Source organism: Mytilus californianus, unplaced genomic scaffold (genome assembly GCF_021869535.1).
Source record: "Mytilus californianus isolate M0D057914Y unplaced genomic scaffold, xbMytCali1.0.p SCAF_5, whole genome shotgun sequence".
Classification (NCBI taxonomy): Eukaryota; Metazoa; Mollusca; class Bivalvia; order Mytilida; family Mytilidae; genus Mytilus; species Mytilus californianus.
This window is the reverse complement of record NW_026262701.1, coordinates 118,292,465-118,317,665: the sequence shown is the minus strand read 5'-3', so window position 1 is coordinate 118,317,665 and position 25,201 is coordinate 118,292,465. Positions and strand designations below refer to the sequence as shown.

The following is a 25,201-nucleotide window of genomic DNA, read 5'->3' as shown; positions in this document are numbered from 1 at the left end:
TATTATTCCTTTAGAAGGAACGTGATTGGTGAATAAACTCTTGCATTCCACTCTACTCTTGTAAAAAAGAAGATCGCAACCTCCTTATAAATGCAAAATGGACCCTAGACCGTTTTGTTTTTTCTTTATATTGTAACATTTTTATATGTGAGGTCAAGTGTGTTGTGTAATTGTATCAGGCTTACATACAATTGTATTTTCACAAATAGCCATTTAATACAGTTAGCGATCATCAGAGATATTAAATAAGAGTTATATTTAGATTTCTTTGTTTGACTAGTGAGCCCTAATGATTTGCATATTGTGCCCTAGTAAATTTATGTAAGGAGCACGAAACAATAGGAGCCCGGATTACCGGAGCACCCGGATTTCCGGAGCACGGAATACACGGAGCCCGGTTGCCCTAGTAGTCTATATTTGTATCCGGGCTTGTAGGAGTGATATAAAAGAGAAAAAGAGCGTGAGATAGAAGGGGACAGAGAGAATTTATAGTGAGGAGAGGACAGTTACGTTTATAGTAGAGAGGAGAACCGTATTGTTGAGCCTGAAGTTAGATGTACATTTTGTTATACTTGTAACTTTGTTATAGTCGGGTGATTTTGATAATACAGTATTGAACTTTTATTCGACTTCGTGTTTATGTTCACTATCAAGACTTCGTTCACACCAGGACCCATTTATTTATTTATGTGACCAGGATTCCCTTAATCACGCTACCAGTAGATTTCTAGGGTAACCCTGTTAAGAGTATACTTGGCATTTGTCGTCCGTGTACGAGTGAAAGGCACGACCTGAAACTTTTACACCCAACAACACAGCACAAACACACGGATACGCACTTTTATAGTCAAGTTGTATACCCAACTTTTCGTCTCAATATGTCCCTTTTTTATGCTTTAAATGTTTTATATATTTCGTACTTTCCATCTCCAGCGTAGATGATCAAATCTATTTCACAAATAAACAATGGTCTCGAATTATAAAATCTGTATCATATGTTTAATTACTGAAGTGTATAAAATAAAAAATAATCAAAAATCAATAAGAGAACAGCATTTCAATATCCACCGCGTTGCACTTATTTAATCAGCCGACTGAGAATAACTAAAACAAATCTTTCAAATTTTTATTAAATATCTTACAAAAACCGTAGACATGAGATGTTATTATCCGTACATCCAAGGGGCGTAACTCCTGTATAATAGTTGATTGGCACTCTTTCAAGACCTTGTTGATATCAGCTTTTGATATAATCTTCATAAAAATTTGACAAGAAATGCACGTATGAGGGTGCTTACAATGCAAGGTTTAACATATCAACTCCTGTCAAAAAAATGATCAGCACTGATATTCGAATTCACCCAAGACATTGCGGATATAAACCTACGATAAATTTCATAACACTCCTACAATAGTTGTAGGTATGAGAGTGCTTAATGTGTTCAAGGTCGTTACAAAACTCTAGTAGAGAGTGCTTAATGTATTCAAGGTCGTTTTGTAGAAAGTGCTTAATGTATGCAAGGTCGTTACAAAACCCTAGTAGAGAGTGCTTAATGCGTTCAAGGTCGTTACAAAACCCTAGAATAGAGTGCTTAATGTATGCAAGGTCGTTACAAAACCCTAGTAGAGAGTGCTTAATGTATTCAAGTTCGTTACAAAACCCTAGTAGAGAGTTCTTAATGTATGCAAGGTCGTTACAAAACCCTAGTAGAGAGTGCTAAATGTATTCAAGGTCGTTACAAAACCCTAGTAGAGAGTCTTTAATGTATTCAAGGTCGTTACAAAACCCTAGTAGAGAGTGCTTAAAAGTGTAATAACTGTGTGTTGGATACTGATACATTTAATCAATTAACGTATTGTTTTGTATTAAAGCCTATTTAAAGTTTACAATATTTACACATGTCACGCTATTTTTATTGTTGAATATAATGGATCATGCACAGAACTATATATAATGTTCAAATCTTGCATTTATTCATAATGATTGTTATACAATGACTTAAATTAAATTTGTTTGTGAAATTGTTATTAAAACGAATGTATGAAGACTACGTGTATCTGCACAAAAAACCAATATAACTAATCATTAGTTCTTTTTAATTCCTGAATATATCTGCACTTTTTTCTTTTTACTAGATAAAAGGTCTGACTATCTTTCATGAAATTTGATTAAATGGACTTTTCTATGTTGATCTCATTGGTTTATTTTATAACTATTGCTGTTTTTTTTTTCTTTTTTTTTATTTGCATTATTACTTCTGAACTCTAAAAATATAGTTAGTTAGGGACTTTTGCAAATTATATAGGAAATTTTCCTAAGCTATTTAGGAAGAACTTATAGCAGAAATAATGATCTAATCATTGTTCTGGAAATTTGAGAAAATTGGAATTAAATAAAATTCAAGAACAAATGCACGTCATGGATACATCATCTTGCTATATTTAAACTGACAAGAAATTTAAATCATCTGGCAGCACCAGCTTTCAGAGCATGTGTTTTTACAATATATTCCTCTACGATCTTGTCTTCAATAGAAGTACTTAGGTATGTACGTATACTTGAATAAGTAATCTAAGTCTGAGACTACTATATATTTTATAGTAGTCTCAGTTTCAGTATAGAGCTTATGTAAAACACAGACATTCTTTTAACATTTTTTTCATTTTAATTTATTTACATGTAAGGACCAGAATATTTAATGTGGAAATCATGCAGTCTTCATTAAAATGTCCTTATAATAACCAAGGCATGTTGATATATCACGTATGGCAACCTGAAACTACTATTAAAATTTCAGCTTCATCAAATTAGAACCATCATATCTTTTTGACGTCTATAGGTCCCTTGTACTTGAAAATCAAGTTATTACGGGTCAAAATGCGGCCAAAAAAAAAAACCTTTAATACTTGAAATTTAGCATTGAGTTAGTTTTATCCACATTTAAAAAAAGATACAGTCAAAGAAAAGGTATCAATATTGGTATTATGTGACCCAATCATCTCTAGATAAGGAATATTTCTAAAAAAAAAATGAATTTGCGGTAATTTGGAGTTTCCCGCCAAAATACAATTCAGAGTAATCTATGGTACTACAGATAAAGATTAAAAGGACGATACAAACAGAGACAATGCGCCAATATTGATATTATATTGACCCAATCAGCGCTGAATAAAAAAATGAATTTACGCCGTAATTTGGAGTTTCCCGACAAAATAAAATCCAGAGTAATCTCCAATGGTAATATTACAGATTATCCAGATTCAAGGGACGATACAGACAAAGACAATTCACCATGAGATTTTTTTTTAAATAAAGAATTTGCGGTATGTATTTAGAGTTTCCCGCCAAATTAAAATCCTGAGTAATCTCCCATTGTACTACAGATTCTCTGCCAGGTATAAATTACAAATTTTAATAACTAGTACTACATACTGCATTGTCCGCGAAATCATTTTAAAGACTTTAAATGTTTATCATTTCGAATCTTCCTCAGTTGATTCAAGGAGACAGCAGTTGCAATGGGCTTGGATACTAACTATTTTGATAGTTTTTAAAAAAGTGTATAAATTGAACTATAGAGTTATCTCCCATGGTACTGTTACTTTCTAATAAACTAAGCCAAAGTTACTGCATGGTTTGTCATTAAAAACCATTTTTGAATAGTTTTATTGTGTTCTGTAATTTCTATATTGATTAAAAATTTCAGATACCCAACGAGTTGTAAACATACATAAGCATAATGATTATAGGAGGGTCTGGAAAAGGGGGGGAGGGGGGTTTCGTTTCTCTTTTCTTTGATTTATAGTACATTTTCGTATTTTTTTTGAAATTTTGGCCGTTTTCCTCTGTGCTTTATTTTTTTTTTTTACTATTATTCTCTATTTTGTTACCCCCCATAATACAGAAGATTTATATCTGAAGGTGAATCCAGGGGGTGTCACCGGGAGCACATGACCCCCCACTTGAGGTTGGCAAAAATGGTGCACCATATAGAGTATAATTAAAATTTTTATTAATTGATTAATTAGTCTATCATTAATAAAAAATAAACCTGTTATTCTATTTCCAATACAATTGATAACCTCTGGGCAAAATAGAAAAGATGTGCCTTTATGGACAATAATTCAAAGTATTTTTGAACAATAAACTTGTAATCATCGACCTTTAATTTGATTTAACATTTTTTTCCTTCTTTAATTTTATATATTTATATTTGAAATGTTTAGAAGTTATTTCCATATTTTCCAAAAACAAATTAACTTTTTTTGCCACTGTAATGCTAAAATCTGAGTAATTTTTCATTGGTACTGAGTATAATCAAGTTCAACATCCTAAATTTTATTCATTTTTTACTTTCATACATGCATTCTTTGATTTTTACCCATTCTTCAGGAAAAACCACAAATCAGCCAAATCTAAGTACTTAAGAACCTTAATGGAGCTATATATAGCATGTTGACTTGTTTAGACAAGAGATCTTTCTTCCGAAGTTAATATGTGACTATATTTCTGGCAAAATACTTAAGCGACATTGCCAAATTTAGCAACTGAAGGCATAAAGAAATTCAACAAGTTTGACCATCCAAACATCAGTGTCTGATTCTTAAAATTGTCAGCACAAAAGTAACCAGTTGCTAAAGTGAGCATTCAAATAGTTAGCTTATATTCCTAAAAATGATTTTACCTGCAATAATAGGCAAGACATGATTATACAGATAAGCACTGATTCAATGCATTATGTTATGACTCAGACCTTGATATGATTGTTTACACTTTTGCTCGTAGACATCAAAGAAAAAATGATGATGATAATGATGTATGACTGTTTAAAGTCCAGTGGCAAATTGGTGTGCTAGTTCATAATTAAACAATCTGCAGTAAGACGTCACCCTAGTAGGACACGTTGTTCTTACTCAGAGTCAACCAGTCTTTACTCTTAATTCTACTGCTGAGGAGAAGCAGGAAATACCATTTTTCAAGTCTTTAGTTTGAGCCAACGGGGTTCAACTCTCAACCTCCTGCACTCTAGACGATCACCACAAAACCACAAAGAAAATTCGGAAGAAAATGAAATTGGAAACTTTTGTATATCATGTGTTACCATTTGCTTTGTTACAACCTTAATGACCGTAATAAAAAAAAAAAGAAATTGAAATATTTTGAAAGTTTGTTTTGGTGGCAGCCTCTTGAAACATTTCTAGATCGGCCTCTGTGATTGTAACCAATGTGTTATTAAATTGATGACAATTACATCATTGATTGATAGAAATGTGTTAAAGTTTAATGACAGTTTCACACATAAGTGTTTATTATAAATCAATATCTTTTTTCAGGTTATAAATGTGATTACATTGGTTTTGATCAGAAAAAAAAAGATGAACTTGAGCTAAATAATGGTTAGCTGTGATGGTAATATGACAGTTTAATTTTTTTTATAACATATTTTGTGTTGCCTTTAATTTGGTATTTAGAATTTCTTTTTATAGTCATATATTTCTTATTTTTCTTTAATGTAAGAGATGAAGTCAAGGAAAAAAGAATTATAACCAAAAACATTTAAAAATATTTCTTAAGTACAAATCATTATACATTTGTAGATACATATATATATGAATAATTGCACACTTTAACCTACTATTATACCAAATTTTTATTACTGTCAAAATTTAAGGATTATGTAACCTTTTGTTGTTTTGATGGAAATTTTATAAAAATCCACTGCCTTTCCCTGTGTATCATTATATTTGACAATTATGTACTAAATAGAAAGTGGATTACTGCATGCAGTGCTAGCAACGTTTTCACTAAAACAAGTCTTTAGATAAAGATATTAGTTAAAAAAAGTACAAATATGGACCCATTCAAGTACACCTTTTAGGGTGCCCCTTGACTTTAATGATTCAGCAGGAGATTTTTTGTAAACAATAAACGCTAGCACACCATGGATTAACTAGTGAGTAATCTAGGTTTCAAATATTTTAATGGAAGTCTCTGTAATTAAGTCTGGATTTTCTGTAAAAATATTTGCTTTAGTTGACACAAAACCAAATTTTCTACTAAATGCAATAAGACAATAGACATAATTTCTGTAAACCAGGTTTCCCTTTGGTTTATGTACAAAATGGTATGTCTCATCTTTTCAGTATTTTTGCTGGTTTGATATTAATACACTTTGAAAATTTCGTAATACACAGTGCTACAGAAGGGGTCATAAACCTTAATGTACAAGTTTAAGTATGAAATCAGCAGCCACCATGTTCTAGACACTAAAACTATGTTTCTTTTTTGTTAAAAATTTCAACTATGATAAAGGAAAGTAGATGTGGGTCAGATTTCAATGAGAGAGTAACTTACCAGTATATTATTTTCTATGCAGTATAAAAAAAAACTCATTATAAATAAGTTAAAAGATAGACCCTAGCTAGAACCCAGCTTATTTTCCTGATGCCTAATTGGAATTAAAATTTAATTGTATAGATTTCACCTTTTGTGCATTAGAAACACTTGTGAAATTTTATAACAATAAGCATTGAAAACTGTATAAATATCTGTAAATGACATTCTGATATCAAGCAGCTATAAATATGCTGATTATTTCCAGTAATTAATGGGGAAAAAAAACTGTACAATTTTTATGGTTACTGCCAAAATTCCAAATGTTTTCCTAGGTAGAAAACTTATTCGTTCAAATTCTTGAATTTTGCATGTTGATTTAGCACATCAGTATACATATAAAAAAAAATTGTTTATTTGTACCCTCGCTTTTTATACGACCGAAAAAAAATTTGCGGTCGTATATTGGTATGACGTCGTCGTCGTCCGAAGACACATTGGTTTTCGCACTCTAACTTTAGTTTAAGCGAATGGATCTCTATGAAATTTTACCATAAGGTTCAATACCACAAAAGGAAGGTTGGGATTGATTTTGGGGGTTATGGTACCAACAGTTAAGGAATTAGGGGCCAAAAATAAGCATTTTTGTAACTTCCAGACATAACTTGTGTGTTAGTGTATGGATCTCTCTGACATTGTACCACAAGGTTCCATATCACAAAGGGAATGCTGGGATTGATTTTGGGGGTAATTGCCTCAAAATTTTAGGAATTAGGGGCCAAAAAAGGGGCAAAAAACAAGCATTTTTCTAGTTTCATGACAATAACTTGTGTGTAAGTGTATGGATCTTTCTGAAATTGTAATTTAAGGTTCCATATCACAAAGGGAAACCTGAAATTGAGTTTGGGGGCAATTGCCCAAAACATTAAGGAATAAGGGGCCAAAAATAAGCATTTTTCTAGTTTCCAGACAATAACTTGTGTTCAAGTGTATGCATCTCTCTGAAATTGTTCTGCAAGGTACCATACCACAAAGGGAAGGCTGGGATTGATTTTGGGGGTTATGGTACCAACAGTTAAGGAATTAGGATCTTTATGAAATTGTATGTAACAAGGTTCCATATCACAAGGGGAAGCTGGGTTTGAGTTTGGGGGTAATTGCCGTAAACGTTTAGGAATTTGGGGCCAAAAAGGGGCCTAAAACAAGCATTTTTCTAGTTTCCAGACAATAACTTGTGTTCAACATGTTCAAGTGTATGGATCTCTCTGAAATTGTACTGCAAGGTACCATACCACAAAGGGAAGGCTGGGATTGAGTTTGGGGGTGATGAATCATAAGGGGGTTCAAAAAATTTGGGAGAGGGATTTTTTTTAACTTTTTTTCCTTTTTTTCTTTAAAATTTTCCATTTTAAATTGGTTATTTCTGATTAATATATAAAAGCAAATAATAATGATATGGTTTGAATAGGTAAATTAAATTTTTTTAAGTTCATAGACCACATTCATTCTGTGTCAGAAACCTATGCTGTGTCAAATATTTAATCACAATCCAAATTCAGTGCTGTATCAAGCTTGAATGTTGTGTCCATACTTGCCCCAACTGTTCAGGGTTCGACCTCTGCGGTCGTATCAAGCTGCGCCCAGCGGAGCATTTTATTAAACTTTAAACCACATAATCATTAAAATAATTGCCAACAATATATTTCATATTTGGCATACGTTTTCTTGAATAACTGACTGTTGAAAACTTGCCACTACCATATATAAGCATACTTCAAAAAGTAAAGAACTGTTAATTTCAATTAGTTTTTCATATATCTTTTTCTTGTTGCCAAGGAATGTAAATAACTTACTCATTTATACATGAAGTGAAATGTAACTAAACTATTTCAATTTAGACAAATTATTTAAGGATGATGATGATGATGACCTGTGGTCATATTTTTAGTTCATTACCAGTTTTTTCATTGAAGTTTATAAACAGGCTCTCTGTGCAGTACAGCTAGCTCATGCTGACACAGCTAAAAGAAGACATCAGTACATTGATTAATCATGGCTTGAATTCTTTTGCTTTGATTTGATTACAAGGACAGAGACATTAGTTACACTTTTTGATTGGTAGTTTGTTTCATAACTTACTCCAGTGTAACTGATGAAGGCTTTTTTCAGAACACTGAAATTGATATTGTTTATGGATAAGATGTTTGGTATATGTCAATGAGATAGCAAACCAACGACTTATTACATATATATGATACTTTTACTGAGTTGATTATGTTGGTAGTGGAGAATTATTATTTCATAGTACCATTTGCCCAGTAATCAATATTTTGGTAATGGCATGTTTTGAATGGTACATAATTTTTTGCCCCATCCAATCAGTGTCCAGGGATTTAAATGCTACCCACATCCATTATTCTGTACTTCCTTTCTTCCAAAATCCAACTGTTGTTTAAACTTTTTCCATTATGCCTGTAGATAAAGAGCTTATTTTTGTCTCAAAAGCAACAAATGTCATAGAATGATTCTCAGGTAGCAGCTGGGATGGGTGTGTAAATATTTGTATAAAGCTTTACATTTCGGAAGGTAGAAGACCTTGATCCTTCATATCTTGTATGCAGATGCCTTATGTCTGAAGTTTTTGTTTGGTGTCAGTGTCCTTGACCTCATTTTCATGGTTCAGAAACTTCAGTGGCTGTTTGAAAAAACTAGTTTTTTAATCACATGATTTTCTAATTTATTATGAAATATTTGGTAACTATATTTGGTATATTGAATCATTTTCCAAGGTCTACACTGGTCTACATGTCTGTCAGACAATCTTAAACTGACATTTTGATCAGTTTAAATATTGAAATAACAAAGATGTCACGGTATGATCGCCAATGAGGCAACTCTCCACCAGAGACAGAATGACATAGAAGTTAGCAACTGTACCGCCTTCAACAATGAGCTAAACCCACACCACAATAGTAACCTATAAAAAGCCACAAAATGACAAATGTAAAACAATTCAAACGAGAAAACTTATGGCCTGATTTATGTACAAAACAATAAAACAAAAAACAAGTATGATATACAGCAACAAACATCAACCACTAAATTACAAGCTCTTGACTTGGGATAGGCACATACAGAATGTAGTGGGGTTAAACTTGTTTGCTGGCACCAAACCTTTCCCCGAACCTGGGACAGTGGTGTAACAGTACCACATAAGCTCTTTTCAAGTTGATTTGGTCTGTTTCTCAGATACTATAATCAATAGGTCAATTATATTTGGTGTACAGAAGGAAAGTAAGGTGCACAAGTTGGTCTAGCTGGAATGCAACCATCTTGCAGTCCTTTCAATAGGTGCACAAGTCAGTCTACCTGATATGCAACCATCCTGTAGTCCTTTCAATAGGTGCACATGTCGGTCTACCTGATATGCAACCATCCTGCAGTTCTTTCAATAGGTGCACATGTCAGTCTAGCTAGAATGCAACCATCCTGTAGTCCTTTCAATAGGTGCACAAGTCGGTCTACCTGAAATGCAACCATCCTGCAGTCCTTTCAATAGGTGCACATGTCGGTCTAGCTGGAATGCAACCATCCTGCAGTCCATTCAATAGGTGCACAAGTCGGTCTAGCTAGAATGCAACCATCCTGTAGTCCTTTCAATAGTTTGCAGTAGTCTGCATTTTTTAATGTGCTTTTAGAAATTGAACTGAATTTTATGTATAGTTTCATTATTTCTTTTCACAAAACTCTTGCACAAAACTGTATTATCAAAATGTTTCTTTGGTTGTAGATATTGACCATATTTTCCTTGTAGTTGTTTATTGGTGACTTTTAGATTTGATATTTTGTTTTGCTTTGAGTGAAATTCTTTTTACAGAATTACAATTTCTTTGATTTAAAATTTTTTATGGAATAGCCTGGCTAAGGGCCTAATACACAGCACCATCTTCTGTTAAGAAATATGTTCACAAAATTTGGGTTTCTTCTACTTGTTTCTAAAAATTGTGTTGGAAGAAAGGTTGTTGTCTAATGATTCAGCCAAAATTCTGTGGCAGTTAAAAAATTGTAGGTAAAAACAACCAAATGAAATTTGTGAAAGTACTTTTTGGGGTTTATTTTGCAGAGTTATTCAGAACAAAAGAAAAGTAATTAAAAAAAAAAAACAGACCAGCAATTTTGCACATTTTTTCGCAACTATTTTGGCTACATTAGGATTAGATCTCATGCATGGCCCTAATCGATTGCTTTAGTCTTGCCTGCGACAAAAGTCGCAGTATGCAAGAGTTAGGTATTACTATCTGTCGGGCGGCAGCAGGGTAAACTGTTTGTGTAAAGCTTTATATTTCAGAAGATAGAAGACCTAGATGCTTCGTATCTTGTATGCAGATACATTGTGTTATGAAGTTTCCGTCTGTCATATGTCCATTGTCCTTGACCTCATTTTTATGGTTCAGCGACTTCTTGAAAAAAAAGATAGTTTATTTGTCATGTGTATTTCTCACTTATTATGAGTATTAGGATAACTATATTTGGTATATGGGTTCCTTGCAATGTCTACATGTCTGCCAGACAAGGTTCACCTGACCTTAACCTCATTTCATGGATTAGTGATCAAGGTTAAAGTTATGTGATTAGGTTTTCTCAAATACTATAAGCAGTAGGTCAACTATATGTGGTGTATGGAATGATTGTAATGGGTACATGTCTGTCTGGCAGGTATCATCTAACCTTGGCCTCATTTTCATGGTTCATTGGTCAATATTAAGTTTTTGTGTTTTGGTCTGTTTTTCAAATACTAATAGTAATAGGTCAGCTATATTTGGTGTATGGAATAACTGTAAGGTGTACATGTCTGTCTAACAGGTATAATCTGACCTTGACCCTATTTTCATGGTTTATTGGTCAATGTTAAGTTTTTATGTTTTGATCTGTTTTTCAAATTACCAATAGTAATAGGTCAACTAAATTTGGTGTTTAAAAAAATTGGAAGGTGTATATGTCTGTCTGACAGGATTTATCTGACCTTGACCTCATTTTCATAGACCTTTAAAAATGTTAAGTTTATGTGATACTTTTAATAAAACCTTTATCTTTAAGACTTTCAACATAAAATCAATGGTCAGTAAAGCAGGCGAGACATTTCAGTGTGTGCACTCTTGTTAAGTTATTAGATATAGACACAGAGTATACTTCCTGCTTCAATATTTTTATTTTTTTTTTTAATTAGAACTGTGCTTCATATAATAAATTAATAATTATGACTTGATGAAGAGTAAAAAAAGTCAATATTATGAAAAATTGCCATTTTCCTAATTTATAACAAGTACATTTGTATTTCATGGCTGTATATACCGGTATGATGCTTGAAATATAATTATTATATGACTATAGAAATTCTCTTTTCTCATTGGTTAAAACATATTGAATCTTCTTTGACAAAACATTATATTCACAGCGGGAAAAATCATGAGAGGTTACCCGTAATATAAGATTTGGAACAGCTAATGTGTACCTATAAATAGTTTTTCCTAGGCAACATCGTGCACCTTGTCATTTTTCTTCTTCTCCTTTTTTCAATGTTATTTTTTTAATACATTTTATTGAATATTTCAACCTTTTAAAGGTTAGGCAACTGCCAAAGCAGATGATAATTATTTAGTATGAAAGGATAAAATATCTTGAGAAAATACAAGACATTTAAGATGGATTAAAAAAAGTAATATACTGTAAATTCAGAAATTATTGCGAGGTTTTTATTAATGCGAATAATGCGACTTGGTGATCATCGCAATAATAAGAACTCGCATTCTGATATCTGATACAAAAATCTGTATGCAGATTTTCCTGAAATCGCAATAATAAATCTCGCATTTTAGTCCATTCTTTAAAAATCGCAATAATAAATGCACGCAATAATTTCTGAATTTACAGTAATAAAACAATTGTTGACTTGTTGGTGTCAGTTAATACAATGATTTATCAACCCCGGAGATATGACATTCACACTAGGCAGTAATGGCCTTGGTGAATATTATATCTCTGGGTTTGATTAATCACTGTTTCGTAACCTCTTTAAAGGTCAATAATTCTATAATGTTTTACTCCAAAACTGGACTTTTTTGTATTGAAATGAGTCAACATTTGGAGAAATTTTGAAATATTCTTGATTTGTTGGCAAATTTGAGCAAAAATCATACTGTCTCCTTTTTCTGGTATCATCATGCTATATTGATGGTTTCATGATCTGATAACATAATAAGCCAGAGAAGATGTATGCATTTTATGGATAGCCTTTGTTCTGATTGTTATTACAGAATTTATGCTATAATTGATGTAACTTACTTGAAAATGTTTATATGACTACATGTACGTAACTGATAAACGGGAAACTTCAGACACAGCATACAATAAAATAAATAATTTTATCCCGTCAGAAAACTTATCAGTGGTTAATGTGTTTTGCTAAATCTTAATGTTATTGTCAATTAGGGAATTGTTATTGATAGCATGTATCGTTCTAGACACAGGAACATTTAGAACTTGACAAATTCGGTATAGACATTTGTTTATTGTAGAAGAGTAAGTTTATCGATAGTAGTTTTTTGTTGTTTTTATGTCATTGGGGGTTGCTGTCTCATTAGCATATACCACCACATCTTCTTTAATTATTATTCAGAAGTATGTTTATTTGATATCCCTCTAATTTTACATAATTTCTGTTACATCTATTGATATATATAAAGTGACTGTTTTGTGTATCTTTAAGCATAAAGACATGCCTATGAAAATGTTTAAACTCGCTGCATTTGTTTGCACCTGTCCTAAGTCAGGAACCTGATGTTCAGTGGTTGTCGTTTGTTGATGTGGTTCAGAAGTGTTTCTCATTTCTTATAATTTTAGATTAGAACGTTGGTTTTCCTGTTTGAATGGTTTTACACTAGTCATTTTTGGGGCCCTTTATAGCTTGCTGTTGGGTGTGAGCCAAGGCTCTGTGTTGAATATATATATATGACCTATAATGGTTTACTTTTACAAATTGTGACTTGGATGGAGAGTTGTCTCATTGGCACTCATACCACATCTTCTTATATCTAATTATTACAAATGAAACAACAAAAAATTTTGTTTAGTTTCAAAGAAAACCTATAAGATGCCTGGTTTTTGTCCTTGTTGAATTTGAGCAAACTGGGTACAATTACTGTGCAATATGGGTAGTGTGACGTTACATGTTTTATACAGAAAGCATCTTTGAATATTTGGAAAATTCAATTATATTTGAAAATGATTTGATTTGATTTTTGGGCTATTTCATGGTGGCCAGTATTTATTGGTGGAGGAAGCCGGAGTGTCTGGAGAAAACCACTGACCTTCGATAGAAAAACTGACAATCCTAGTCAATTAAGATTGGAGTCAAGTGCACCCGCACAAGCGGGGTTCGAACTCATAACCTCAGTGTTGACTGGCTAGTGATTACAGTAGTAACTACTTAGACCACTTGGCCACCGAGGCCCCTTATTTGAAATTAATTAGCATTACATAAACAATAAAAATCAACCATTTTTGAAACTGATTCAAAATGTGAAATGAAAGAGTTTGTCAGTACAAAATTATTGTAAAGATCTATAAAGCTGATGTTAAATTAGTTACTAACTAGTGCACCTACACAGTTTTTCCAATCACATATAAATGTTTTATTTGTTATCTCAGTAAAGAGGAATAATTGTCATCGGAATAATTGTCATCGGAAAATCAGTAATGCAGAAATCAATGAACTACCCAAAAAAGTGTTTTTATACTGTTAATTGCATGGTATTCATTATGTACTCGTCATTTATAAATCAGATACATTAATAATTCATCTATCAGACACCTAGCAGAAATTGATTAATTGAAAAAAATACTGTGATAAACTGAATGTATTTCTTTGAATTGAGCCATTTATGTTTTGTATCTTTGTAAGATTATTGATTCAGTACAAACTCGATGGTATATTGGACAAACTGTAACAAACTGACAAAGCAGATAGCCTTTATTTCGTGCCATTGGCCTATGAAAGAGAGGAGTTATAAAGCACAAGGATAGTTTTGATTATTTGGCATGGGCTGGTCAATACAGTATTGATCTGTCTTCTAACATTACAGGTTTGGACGTGCAGGCAATACTTTTAATGGTTTTTGGAATATCTATTTTAACTTTCTATTTCGGAAGGACTATGATTGCTATATGAGCTCTTTTAGGAAATTGGACAATTACTTGATCTTATATGTGGGGGAGAGTGTAGTCTGACGATTTAATTGTTCATCGTTGTTATTAGATATTATTATGAGGAAAGTTTGAAAAAGCTATTGAGAAAAGGTCTCTAAGATTACAAAGATCAAGCTTGTGTTCCTTAGAACTGACGGATCTAGGTAGTTTTACTTACTGGTGAGTATTATTACATTTTATACTTATTAATTTGAAGTTTTTTTCATAGGTATGATGTAACTTTCAAAAAGATCAAAATGACTACAGGTAATTGTGTGAATTTCCTATTTTCTTAGAAATAATTTATATGTTAAAGGAAAAAGAAAAACCACTTTAAATAATAAATTGTTGCTAAAAAATCCATTTAGTAAACCATAAACAAGTCCATGGGCAGATCTTACAACTTTTGGAAAAGTCTGTTTGTGGGTTTATACCTAGGGAAAGGGAGGGAACTTTGCCAGTCTGTTTGTGGGTTTATACCTAGGGAAAGAGAGGGAGCTTTGCCAGTCTGTTTATGGGTTTATACCTAGGGAAAGGGAGGGAGCTTTGCCAGTCTGTTTGTGGGTTTATACCTAGGGAAAGGGAGGGAACTTTGCCAGTCTGTTTGTGGGTTTATACCTAGGGAAAGGGAGGGAGCTTTGCCAGTAATAATTGTTCAAGGCATTTTTTTATGGCTAAAACAATGTACTAGCCTATATATCTACCAGACAATGTAAGAAATTCTCAAAACATCATCGTAAACATACAAAAATAAGCATGAATTTTTATTTATGTTACAATAGATTTGAGTCAATATTCATTGGGATTTGTTTTTTGAAAGCCTGTTTAAGCTAGAAACGTGTTCTCATGAATGTTGGGAGTTACCTCCACTATAGGCTGATTTTACAGTTCATTATGAATACGTGAAATAGACTAATATTGTATAATTTGTACAAAGCTTCAAATTTGAAAGTGTATCCCAAATAATAAATTTCTTTGATTTCTGAAATAAATCATCCTTACATTCCATCAGAATATAGAGAGAAGAAGAAGCCTAATGATTTTTCTGTCATTAGGTCAAAGGTCATCTCACTGTTACTAAAATAGTCAAATTTTGGAAAAATTGCTACAGGATGGTAACTTGAGTCTCCCTTGCTTCATTGTAATGACACTTATAAAGATGGAAAATATAGGGAAGATGAAGACGCCTTTTGATTTTGGGGTCAAAGGTCAAGGTCACAATTACAAAATAAAGAAAAATTTGGGAAAAATGGTTTCTGGATTGAAGCTGGTTTTTCCCTACCTTGATTGGATGAACAATTTATACAGATGAACAAACAAGGGAAAGGGGTAAAAGCCTATTAAATGTGGGGTCAGCAGGTCAAAGGTCAAGGTCACTGTTATTCTAAAGTGCCAGCTTTTTAGTGTTTTTCATCAAAAACTGACTGTAATGTTTGATGTAAAAAGGGAATTTATATGCTACATTTTTATGAAGTCATTAAAAGCTTCTGACTTCTGACAATGAAGTTAGACTTTTAGACCTTTAATGAGACTTCATTGCAATATTGTTTATTAAGTTGGTATCTTTTTTCTTTATCATATTTAAATATAAATGTAGTATAAGAGCAGTGAAGTTGAAATATTTTTTCATTTTTCATCAATGATTTCAATGTTGTTTTCAGACAGACAAATTGATTGCAAGCAATATTTATTGTATCATTACCGTTAGATGTCTTCCAATGTTAGCATAGGGAAAAATATTACCATTAAAACTATCAATATTCCTATAGTTTATATTATTTTGTCTCATTATAATCATCTTTCAACCTGACACAATTAATTTTAAGTATTGTATGGAAGTTGGAGAGACTTTCCATGATAATTGACTCAGATAGATGTTTGATACACATTCTGATTTATTTGACCTGAGCACATTTTGACTTTTATCGTCCTTAGTCAGTAGAAAATGGTATATATAGTAGCTAGACATTTTATTGTTTTCATTTCACAAAATTTGTTCGTCAATTGATCCTGCAGTAGAATTATCATATTTCTATTTATCATCAGAATGGTTTGTCCGAGAGCACTTTGAGTAAGTTTTTATATTTTCCGTTATAATTTTTTAACATTTTTTGCATGAAAAAGCATCTTTTTTTATTTGATATTTTTTAGAATAACAGGGTCAGATATCATGGAAACTTAAGATAAACATTTGGTAAAATTTAGCTTTTTTAAGAATTCTTTATCAAGTCAAATTGCAATAATAGTTGCAACTTGCAATGGAGAAATATATATACTAATACTTGGTTATTTTACTAGGATGTAAAATCATGTCTATAATCTTGTGTTATTTTTGTGAATTAAAATCTAAGATTTAATCCTTGCAAGATGGTAGATTTCCAGTGTGAAAGAATCAATATTTCAACAATCATTAAAGTTAAACTGACACTAAGTAGCTGTCCTAGCTGTTTATGGATAGAATTAGTCAACAGATTTTTTTATCCTTTTAAGAATTTGTGTTAATGGAAGATCTTTGATAGTCTATAATGCATGTATTTAGAATTGAGATTGAAAACAGGGATCATGTCAAAGAGACAACAACCTGATCAAAGGGCAGAAAACAGCCCAAGGCATAAACAGTGGGTCTTTAACGCAGCAAGAAAATCCCACAGCTGGAGGCCAGATTCAGCTGTTTATATTTGGGACTATTGATAGCTTTAAATTTATTTACTATAATTGTTGAACACTGTTTGTTGTCCACTAAATGTCTGGTTTTATTGTAGGATTGCTGTCTTATTGGTGTATTATTATACTCTTTTAATTTATATATAATCAGCAGTTGAAGCTTATCAAAAATTTATCATTTAGGCCTTGAAATTATCTATTACACAATTTACTCTACAGACCATTATTATTTTGGGCCTACTGTAAAAAAAAATTGCAAGTAGAAATAAGTTAACGTGAATACGAAATGTAGCAAATTTGTTAAACTTGGAACTTTTTTTATATAAATACACCTACTATGTTAAAAAGTTGTGAGAAAATAAATTGTAGCTACTTCGCCTGATAAGGACTATAAGCAACAACAAACAGTGTCCACAAAATTTTTTTTTACAGTAAATCTTTTGTAGAAAATAGTTATAAAAATAAAAAGATGTTTGATTTTCAAAGATAGCTACCAAAAAAAGATCTATGAATGAGAAAATTAACTTCTACTGAACACCATGATGTTCATGGTCAGTCTTCATAAAACAAATACTGTAATGTAAGCTTTACAAAGCACCAAGAAAACAAATGTAAACAATTTAGCAGAGACTTCTAATAGTTCAATTTTAGTTGATAGCATTTTAAGAAAAAAAAAATGCAAAATAAAAACCAGACAACACCTGGACTAAAAGGCTGCTGACTTGTCAAGTAGGAATAGACATGCAATAGAGGTATTATCACTAGTATGCAAATTTGTCCGCCATTACTTAAAATCACACAAGTTCCCATAAAATTGGACATCACAATTTAGAAAATTTGAGTGATAATTAAAAAGTGATTGTTGATTGACGTCAGAAGGTTATTCAGAGACAGATCTAAGGTCATTTGGAGACAAAATTCAGCTAAATACATTTATCAAAACAATGAACTGTAAAACCAATTGAAATGATTTTGAGCTCTAGCTAACAGTTGAAAGGAAATTGACAGGTACATGTATCAACAGTTTCAAAAATCAGTTCAAAATCTGATGTTGAACTTTAAGAGTGTAAAAATTTGTAAAGAAAAATATAAACTTAAGATAACTTATACTCTAGAGTCTAGACTTATTGCATGATTGTGTTGTTGGGTTGCTGTTTCATTGATGTATACCCCCACATCATGTTTCTTTTATGCATACCTGTCAAATCAACTTTTTTTAAACATTTATTGTGTTTACTGGAATACAGGTATCATGTTTTCCCTTGCATTGATGTTTCCTGAATATTAACCATTCTTTTTTCTTTTTTATACATTCCAGACATTCCGATAAAGGAAACAGGATCTGATACTCCTAGCTTAGAATCAGTGTGAAAGCCTGAAAGGTAATTAGTCATTAAAATAAATTGTACTTTAAGGGAAAACAAATCTCTAAATCGTTATTCTAGAAGCTTAAGTTATGTTTATAACTGCAAGAAAATCTTAATCACAATACAAGATTAAACTTTTACCCACATAATAAAACACTGCTATTTGCTTCAAATTAGTCCCTGATTTCATACAAAATAAAGTTGACCTTTCCTGAACTCCCTTTTTTAAGATGTAAAATTGAAGCACACCAGTTATGACCTACTCTGATTGTAAAAAAAGGAAGAAATGATGTAATTCAACATTTTTCTGTGTGTTTTGTTGTTTTGAAATGTCAGAAATCATTATCACGTAAGAAAATGACAAAATGACTTTTAACCATGGAAGCCATTGATTCTCCAGCAATCTTAAGTATGTTCCACTTTTATGCCAAAGTACAAAAGAATTGAAATGACTATGCCATATTAGAATGTTGAATAATTTAAGTAATAATTATTGCAGTGAGGTTCAAAGTAGATTTATGTTTCTATAATTTCTTTACAGGTAGGTTCAGAAGATAATCACAAAAACTTGTAAAATGAGGCTTAATTTTTAGACAATATTTGATAAAAATAGACTGATGTGCTAAGTAATTAAAATACAAAAAATGACAGTGTTTCAGATGGAAACTTGTGAGTATACCCGTATGAAAAACATGACACGTACTCCAGCCGGACAGTAGCCGTACTGTAGCCGTACTGAGAACCGTACTTATAATATTCATTTGGACTTTTCTTTGAATTGCTTATAATAGATACCCCGGCTGGACTTTCAGCGAAATTAGCCGTAAACCGGCTCGAAATATTTAAATTAGCAGGAGTCCGGTTCATGAAATCCAGCTGGACTTTAATAAAAGTACGTCTGAATAAAAATCCAGCCGGCATTTATGGCAAAAATATGGACTCTATAAAGTTCAGCCGGACTTTACAAAGTACGGCTGAACTTTAAAAAGTCCAGCTGGACTTCAAAAAGTGCGGTTTGACTTTTAAAGATGATCTCAGCAGGGGCAAATCCTGCCATTTTCTTAAGGGGGGTTCCTAACTCAGGATAAAGGGGGGGGGGGTGGTCCAACCCCCGGAACCCTCCCCCTGGATCCGCCACTACTCAGTTTTTCTTCAGATGGTTGGTTCTTCTGATTTAATTTGCATCATGCATCCCTTGCTATAATCTGAAAATACAAAAACAACAGATGACATTATGCATATATACTGGTTATTACTTTTTCTTTTTTGTACTGTCTTACTGGCAAAACCAAGAAATGGGGAACTGAGAAGCTAAATGCTAACTTCTAATAATTTGTGGTTATAATAGCCTAAATAATTTTAAAGTGGCTAAAAATAAAATAAAGTTGGCTTTGAAAATCACTTAAAGTGTAGAAATTAAAAAACTTTCATAACAACTCAAATAATAACCATTCCTTAATACAGAGGGAATAAAAAATATAACAAATTTTTTTACATAACCTGATAACAATTCAAAACAGGAAGTGACAGTGACATAACAGACAAGATGAAAATTATTGCATGAATATAAATATTTGATGTAGGTTTTTTATTCTTTTCACTCTTCAAAAATAAGAATTAAGCTATTTATAATATTGTAATTATTCTATTTATATTTTGAATAAAAAGAGCATATCAGATAATACCACCAAAATGGTGGAATTCAATTTATTGTACTTACCAGAATATACAATCCAAAACACATGCAAACAGCAATCTTCCTAAATAATTTTGTCATTGATGCCAGTCAGAAGGATCCATCTTCTCTATTTAATGTGAAAAGAACTACTTCCAAACATTTGCTTTACACACAATTATGTAAAATTCTCATTTTGTTCAAGAAAGAAGACACATCTTCCTGTTTATTCCAAAATCAAATTGTGTTGTATTGCAATACATGAGGTTGTTTAAGGAGTTGTTTTAAATGTTCCTCTTATGACTAATTGCATGTGCCTTAATTTTGAATATGTGATAGATTAAAAAAAGAAAATCAATTATAAATTTGTTTAATTATGAAATTTTTAATAAAAGTGATAGTAATTGCAGAAATATGTATTTCGAAATGTGTTCTCCTACATATGGCCTCAATCTCTGTGGAGATAGTACTTCCTGTGACCTGTCCAGACTGAGGTTAATTGAAAACAGATGGCACATTTCTACAAGACTAACTGCTATTAAATCACTGTTACATGGCTCAAGTTTCTAAATTCCTGCTCATAAATGAATGTTAAATTTTCTAAGACAAAAATCCTGCTGATCATATTACAGAAAGGAATAAATTTCCTCAAAAGTCCAGCCGTGTTTTTTTTCTTGCCAGCATTACAAAAAGTGCGGTTGGACTTTTAAGAAAATACCGGCTGGCAAATAACCCAAGTATAAGAAAAAGTACGTGTACGGCTCATGTCAGACTGGACTTTTCAACGTCAGACTGGAATACGTCTCAAGTCCAGCTGGAGTCCAGTTGAACTCCTGTTGAAATTTTCATACGGGTATTGAAGATATGATTATATATAGGGCTGAACTTGGTCAATGAAAAAAATTAAAACATGCAAAATATTTGTTGTTTCAAGCTATTATAAAAAATTCTTATTAGACTCTTAGAATATTGTAAAGCTTCTGTCAACGCATATTCACTGAGAAATTGATATTTTAAAATAATAGACTTTCTTAATAGAAACTTAGGTATTTTATTTCATTATCTTCATTCAAAATTCAACTGGAAACTTTCCTTGATGACAATTTTTTTAATGCCTTTCATGTTTTCAAAAGGTAAAGGTTTAAAAAAAAAGCTTGCATGCATGCATTCATTTGTGGGTTTATTTTATGATGAATGTAAAAATAAATCAATAAAATAAAACAAATTGAAATAAAGAGCTGGAAATAAAAAAAATATAATGATAAAACCAACATGTTTTTGGACATGAAATATTTTGTTTGGTAGGTTCGTAAAAAGAGATTTACCATGACTGTACTATTGAATGAATCTGATTTATTAGCCATCGTAATACTTTACAAAAGATGAAGCTTTACACATGGGTAGTTAATTACTATGATTGCAGTCTCTGATTTCAATTTACCAAGACTACTGAAGTATGTTATCAATACAGCAAGAATATGAAATTTGATATGAAATAGATTTCTTATTGATTTAATAACTCACTAATGCAAATGAATGCAGAAAATCACAACACTGATCCCAACAGTATTCCAGCTATCTATATAGCTCATTTCAATTGGAGCTTTTAATCAACTATTGGTAAAAATATAATCGGCCTAACACATGGCAAGTTTTATTGCCAATATTTTGAATTCGTTTGTCTATTTTGGTATTTATATATTTCTGTCTATTTTTGTTTTTGTATTTATGCATACTCTGGGAAATTCAGGAAGTAGCTTGTACTTTTGTTGTGTTTTCAGTATTATGCCTCGTTCAAAGGTACATTTAATTCAAATTGAGTTTGAATCAAATGCGAATCGAATTCGCTATTCATGTTCACACACTTTTTTTTTAATTCGAATCTAAATTCGAATTGCATAATTTGCATCATCCAATTTGCATTATAAATGCGTTTTCGTTAATGCAAATATAGTTAATTTGCTTCAATTCGAATTAAACTGTGGTATGGAAAGAATCACACAGTTAAAAATATTACAGCCTTTTGAGATCCTGCCTTTTTATTTCAAATTTGATCCTAGCACCTTCCATAAAAATCAAATGGTCGTTCCCTAAAGGAGAAATTTTTTAAGAAGTGATAAATCTAGGCAAAATTTCAAAGACAATTCAAAAGATTTTTTTTTCGTTTAGCAATGGTTTGTGCAAAATAACAGGAAAAAATTTTCTTGGAAAAAATAGGAAAACCCTAGCCCTGTTATTGAAATGAGTAGGAATAATGATTCCCATAAATGCCATATCCGATCAAAAGAGTAAGTTTGGAGATGTAATTGTCTCTAAAATGGTTGTTTTGTTTTAAATTATAATTAATTAATTGATCATGTGAATTAAAAGTTTACATCGTTCGGACAGTAAAGCGAATTTGACACGCATTGCCATTCGTATTAAAATTTACATTCAGACGTAAAACATTTCGAAAGTGAATTAAATTAATTTGAATTAGTTAATGCAAATCAAATTTACATTACGTGTGACCCCAGCATTAAGTAAAGGAAAAGTTGTGATTTGGAGTCAACTTGGCCTTAAAACCAAAAGTATTTCAAAATATCTTTTAATTCCAGAATTCAATGAGGAATATATGTACTTTGATATTAAACACTAAAGTTTTTGACTGTTAATTTATTGCTTGACACATGCAGAAGTAAGAGAAATAATGTAGAGTATATTTCTCGTTCAAAAAAATCTTCACATAGGAATTGTAATTGGATTGGTCTATTTCCTGTATTTGCCAAAAATTTGATAAATCCTCCAATAAACATTGTAATGAAGTCACAGTCGAATCACTATGCCTAAGCTAATACTAACATTTTCTGAAAGTTTTCATCCTGATTCTGCAGTTTGCAAAGTGTGATTTGTGACAAATAATAAACTGAAATTGGGCCGTATGTTTAGTTTGTGGATGATATCTTTTGAACAATATGTCCATCCTTCTCATACCTCATGACGTACATGTTCAGGGCTTGAAAATGCTCCTTGGAAAGACCCCTTATTGATATTTGGGTCAGTTGGTCAAAGGTCAAGATCACAGTGCCTAGTTAGACTTAAATTTTTGGGAAGCAGTGTTTCTAGGTGGTGTTACCAAAATGTTACAAAAGCATGGGTTCAAAATAAGTATAATGCACCTGCTAAGATGAATGAAGGGCATACTGTTTCATCTCTGAATTAATTTCTGTCCTTCTGCATACAGCATGTACAGGGTACATGATATTAAAAGCCTATTGTCACTCTGTTCCAAGTTTTAAACTAGTAACTTTTTTAATATGAATTCTTATACCAAATGTATGCATTATTTCGAAGATTGATACCAAATTGAACAATTTCTCACTATACTTATGTCAGTGATGTACATGGTTTGTGATGTGAAATGATCCAACAGTTTTTACTTGCAAGACAGTTCATGATGGTAATTTATAATCTGCCTTAGATGAACTCGAATTATCTTAATGTTTAAATATTTTATAATTTTTTCTCTAATTCTCAAAATTTCAGTAAAGTTGTGTAGAAAGAACATTCTTAATTATATATTATTGTTGTTAGATCAGCGCAAAATACATAATGGAAATAAGTTACACATATTTAGACTGTTTAAAGATAATGTAAAAACTGAACCGTATGTTTGCCTAAATATTGCCAGGCCTGAAAGACGTACTATGGCTCTGTTATGGTCCGGTGGCCTATGAGATTGGCAGGTACTCCAGGCCGCCAATCCCGATAGAAGAAAGACTCTTGTGTTTTTTGCAACCTTGGTTGTGTAGAAATCGAAAAACATTTCCTTCTTGAATGCGAACTTTATGGTGACTTATGTTATAATTTATTTTCCAAATGCTCTAAATATATTGATCACTTAAAAATCTTGATATGGAGGATACATTTATAAAAATCATGAACTGGTTCAAATATCCAACACTATTTTTGTAAAATATTATATAAGTTTTTTATTCGCAGAAAGTTATTTTCATAGTATGTATTTTATTTAGAATTTAAATTAACTGCTCTTAAATGCAAATATTTCTATCAGTAGAAATTTTCAATTACAGACACAATTTTAAAGCTTGTTACATGCCTTTTTCAACCATAGTCAAGACATTTTTATATATATATTTAGATTTTATTTATTATAACTTTCTTCTTTTTTTTTTAACAATTTTACAGATATAAGAAACACTTTTTATAATTAGCAGTGTTTAGCTGTTTTAACTTTGATAATTATTGTATAAAGTTTTATACTGTCAGTGTCTCATAAGTCAGATTTTTATGGCTGGATATTGATTGTTTTATGTGTAAATATTACAAATGTTTTAAGACATTTAATATGTGACACTTTAATAAATAAATTTATTATTTTATACCTTTGCTATATTACTTAATACCTATGATTAAGGATTAATGCAATTTTCTTACAGTTAATAATTTCTTGATTGTTATTATACCAGTTAATTTGGTTATTTTAAGTTATTAAATTAGCTGCTAAATTTCCCTTGAATATATAAGCAGATTTAGCACCTTTTAGTTAAAGCTGTCATTTTCTTTGAGTAAAACTGTTTTGATTATGTAATTTGGTTAGGTTAAAATCAATGAATGTTTGGTTATATTTCAAACTGCTATTGCTTGACTGGGACTAATACACATATATTAGACCATCTTCGGGGGTCATATGTGTCTTACAGGCACAAGCATTTCAAGTAAGTGTTGAACATACTAAATGAAAATACATTACTTATACCATGTATAAAGTTCATACTGGGATGGGGATATTTTTATGCCCCCGCCATAGGCGTCTGGGGCATTAAGTGTTAACCTTGACCGTTTGTCCTTTCTTCTTTCCGTCTTTCAGTCCTTCCATCTTTCCGCCTTCGTCTGTCCCATTTTCGTTGCAAAGTT

General features: G+C 31.7%; 1 protein-coding gene across 1 annotated transcript in view; it reads left to right on the top strand.

Annotated features, from left to right (window-relative positions):
• The first annotated feature begins 14,233 nt into the window (after positions 1 to 14,233).
• The window catches only part of LOC127700839 (uncharacterized), a 68,687-nt gene continuing 57,719 nt past the window's right edge, over positions 14,234 to 25,201 (top strand). Inside the window, exons 1-2 of the mRNA XM_052204524.1 lie at positions 14,234 to 14,758; positions 18,561 to 18,624. The gene's annotated coding sequence lies outside the window, so the exon portion shown is untranslated. The remainder of the gene's footprint in view (positions 14,759 to 18,560; positions 18,625 to 25,201) is intronic.